Source organism: Mauremys reevesii, linkage group 13 (genome assembly GCF_016161935.1).
Source record: "Mauremys reevesii isolate NIE-2019 linkage group 13, ASM1616193v1, whole genome shotgun sequence".
NCBI lineage: Eukaryota > Metazoa > Chordata > Testudines > Geoemydidae > Mauremys > Mauremys reevesii.
In genome coordinates, this window is record NC_052635.1 from 20,315,365 (window position 1) to 20,319,057 (window position 3,693).

Sequence of the window (3,693 nt, forward strand, 5' to 3'; positions counted from 1 at the left end):
AGTGTGGGGGAGTCCGGCCCTGCACCCCTGTTCCTGAGACTCACAGTGACTCTCAGCCAGCCAGTAAAACAGAAGGTTTATTGGACAACAGGAGCACAGGATACAGCAGAGCTCGTGTTCAGAGCTAGGACCTCTCAATCTGGCCTTTCTGGGGGTTCAGGCTGTCTGGATTCCAGCATAGGTTCCCCTGTAAACCCACCACCCAGCTCCCAAACCGAAAACTGACCCAAACCTCTCCACTCAGCTCCTTTCCTTTGTCTAGCTTCCCGGGCAGGGGTGTCGACCTCCCCTCCCCCAGGCCTAGCTCATGTTACAGGCTGAATACATGTCTCTCACCTGACAGCCCCTACTCCATCACATCCCCTCATCCACAGAGTCAGTTATTTCATCATAGAAGGCAATTAGGTTAGTCAGACATGACTTGCCCTTGGTGAATCCATGCTGACTGTTCTTGACTCTGCTGCTCTGTACTGGCTCTGCTGCTCCCATTGGCCAGGAACTACAGCCAATGAGTTGTGGGGGGAGGTGCCAGCAGGCAGGGGCAATGCACAGAGCTGTCTGCCTGTGCCTGTGCCTACGAGCCGAGGTACATGTTGCCACTTCCCGGGAGCCACCTGAGGTAAGCGCCGCCCAGAGCCCACACCCCCTCCTTCACCCCAACCTCCTGCTCCAGCCTGGAGCCCCATCCCATACCCTGAACTCCTCAGCTCCAGCCTGGAGCCCCCTCCTGCACCCCAAACCCCTCATCCCTGGCCCCACCCCAGAGCCTGAACCCCCAGCCAGAGCCCACACCCCCTCCTTCACCCCAACCTCCTGCTCCAGCCTGGAGCCCCATCCCATACTCTGAACTCCTCAGCTCCAGCCTGGAGCCCCCTCCTGCACCCCAAACCCCTCATCCCTGGCCCCACCCCAGAGCCTGAACCCCCAGCCAGAGCCCACACCCCCTCCTTCACCCCAACCCACTGCCTCAGCCCAGAGCCCAGTCCTGCACCCTGAACTCCTCATTTCTGGCCCTACCCTGGAGTCTACACCCCCAGCCAGAGCCCTCACCCCCTACCACACCCCAACCCCCTGAGCCAGCCCAGTGAAAATGAGTGAGTGAGTGAATGTGGGGAGAGCAAGCAACAGAGGAAGCGAGGGATGTAGTGAGTGGGAAATGGGGCCTCAGAGAAGGGGTGGGGCCTTGGAGGAGGGGCAGGTCAGGGGTCAGGGCAAGGGTTTTTGGTTTTGTGTGAGTACCAAGTTGGCAACCCTATGTAAATCCCCTCCCAACAGGGCATGCTGCATAAGAGAGACAGGAGCTTTTAAGGACATTTTTGCTTTCATATTAGTCTAAACATGCCCCAGTACATACCTGCTAGTCAGGCAGGCCTACCAGAGAGCCCTGCTAGGATCCCCAACTCTGATTAGGCCCCTCTTAGAGATGCTTATTTCTGCATGAACATGGGATTTTGCATTTAATTTCCCTGCTTTGAGAAAAGGAGAAGAGAAGAAAGGGAAGGGCTAGAGGCCTTTGCTAAGATGCTCAAAGAGCATAAAGTAGCACAAGCACTTCGGCCTTCTCTACACTACCAAGTTTTGTCGCCAAAACTGCCATTTGTCGACCCAAACCATGAGAGCATACATGCTGTGAGGTGACTTTTGTCGGGGAAAATGTCCACTTTTGGCAACAAAATACATCCACCCTCACAAGAGATTTATGTCTTTTTCCTCTACATTGTTGTTGACAAAGTGCAAGTGTAGACACCACACTTCATTTCATTGCTTTAATTGGCCTCCAGGAGGTGTCCCACAATGCCCATCCTGACTGCTCTGGTCAGCAGTTTGAATTCCACTGCCATGCAGCCAGGTAAACAACCAGCCACCCCTCCCCCTTAGAAGCCCTGGGAATTTTTGAAATTCCATTTCCTGTTTGCTCCACATGGAGAGGTCTCATCGCATTTTCCCAGGTGACCATAGCGGGTTATCACAGCAAACGCTCTCCAGCTTGGATCACTGCAGAGCTGTTGGATCTTCTCAGTATATGGGGAGAGGAGGATGTGCAAGTCCCAGCTGCACTTGAGCCGTAGGAATTGGAATATCTATGGGCAGATTTCTCAAGGCTTATGCGAAAAGGGCTATGATTGGGATATACTGCAGTGCGAGCAAAGATAAAGGAGCTGAGCCAGGCGTACCAAAAGGCGAGGGAGGCAAACCGTTGCTCAGGTGCTTCACCTAAGACCTGCCAGTTCTATAAGGAGCTGGATGCTATCCTCGGTGGCAACCTCATCTCCATCGCCAAGAGCCCCCACGGAAAAAGGACCTACCCCGGACGACGAAGTTATTGAGGAAGAGGTGGAGTTAGATGAAGATGTGCAGCTCCTGGTGGGGTTGCCCAGTGGGGCAGGCAGCCAGGAACTGTTCTCCACTCCAGAGGTGTCTAGCCAGTCTCAGCAGTTGCTCTCCGGTGAGCAAGAAGCAGGAGATAAGACTCCTGTTAATTGTGGCTTGTGTAGTGCCGAGGTGGGTTCAGGGCATAGAAATGTGGGACGCTGAATGTATTTCTGTGAGCTGGACATTTCCCTGTGTAGCTAATCAGTATGGCAGAACAGGCTGCTAATGCACACTGAGATCTCATGGGAATCCTGCAGAGAGATCTCCAGGAAAGTTTCCTGGATGTATTCGGTAATCCTCTGCCGCAGGTTCCATTGTAGGAAACTTTCCCATGCTATTCAGCAATTACTTGTGCAGGGACCAAGGCGGCACATAGGCAAGCAGCATAGAGAGCAGGGCGGAAGCCACAAGCATGGGGTAGATGTACCCTCATTTCTTTGCTTATCCTTAGCAGTGAGATGTCTGCAAGAATGACCCTGGTCTGTTTCCACAAGTGTAGAAGAATTTTAGAATTTGTTCCCTAGAATGCTGTACCATGACCCTTGCAAAGAGTGTGTGCTCTTTTCCCCATGTGGAGCACATACACCCCGCCAACACTCACAAAGCTTTGGGTGTTCGCAAAGATGTATGCCTGGCTAGGGTCAGTGAGAAAGTGATGGCAATGTTGCAAAAGGTGTATTTAACAGAAATGTTTCAATGCTGTGTGTGAATTTAACAATCCCGCTTTTGTGCATTGTCCCCTGTGCTTCACCAGATGTGGCCTTCAGGAATGCCCCACACACCCCGGCTGATCATCTCCGCCAGATAAGAACCACCCAAGAGGCAGCAAAGAAGATGTGTTCCGGGAGGTCCTGCAGTGCTCTTATGCAGAAAAAAGGGAACAAAAGGAGTGCTGGGAAGCCAAATGGCAGGACAGAAAAGAGAATCAGGCGTTTGTTAAGTGGATGATTAAAGTAACGGAGGAGCAAACACAGATGTTGAAGTCCTTAATAATGATGCAGACTGAGCATATCAGTGCTCGACCGCCACTGCTTGAAGGGTCAGTCATGTCCCTTTTATTCATGTGGGAAGTGCCACTGAAGTCAGTGGGTTGTCTTGTTTTAGGTGTGGATTCTCCTTGTGTGCACTGAATACAAGAACTGGAAAACTTGTACATTTTTTGTGAAATTTGCTTTTTCCATTTCTCAACCAGCTCTGCCAGTGGATGTCAATGGCAGTTTGCTCAGAGATCAAGGGGATCCAGCATTTATGGAGTACGTAAACACTTGGGCATTTATTGTTTGTTCAATGCCTCACTGTTACATTCATCACTCAGAGGGC

The 3,693-nt window shown here is 51.8% G+C and overlaps 1 long non-coding RNA gene across 1 annotated transcript; it reads left to right on the forward strand.

Moving 5' to 3' along the window:
- The first annotated feature begins 456 nt into the window (after positions 1-456).
- On the forward strand, positions 457-3,342 carry LOC120380245. Its single transcript, XR_005587665.1, has 2 exons — positions 457-619; positions 3,128-3,342. It is a non-coding gene; the product is annotated as an uncharacterized LOC120380245 (long non-coding RNA).
- Positions 3,343-3,693: the final 351 nt, after the last annotated feature.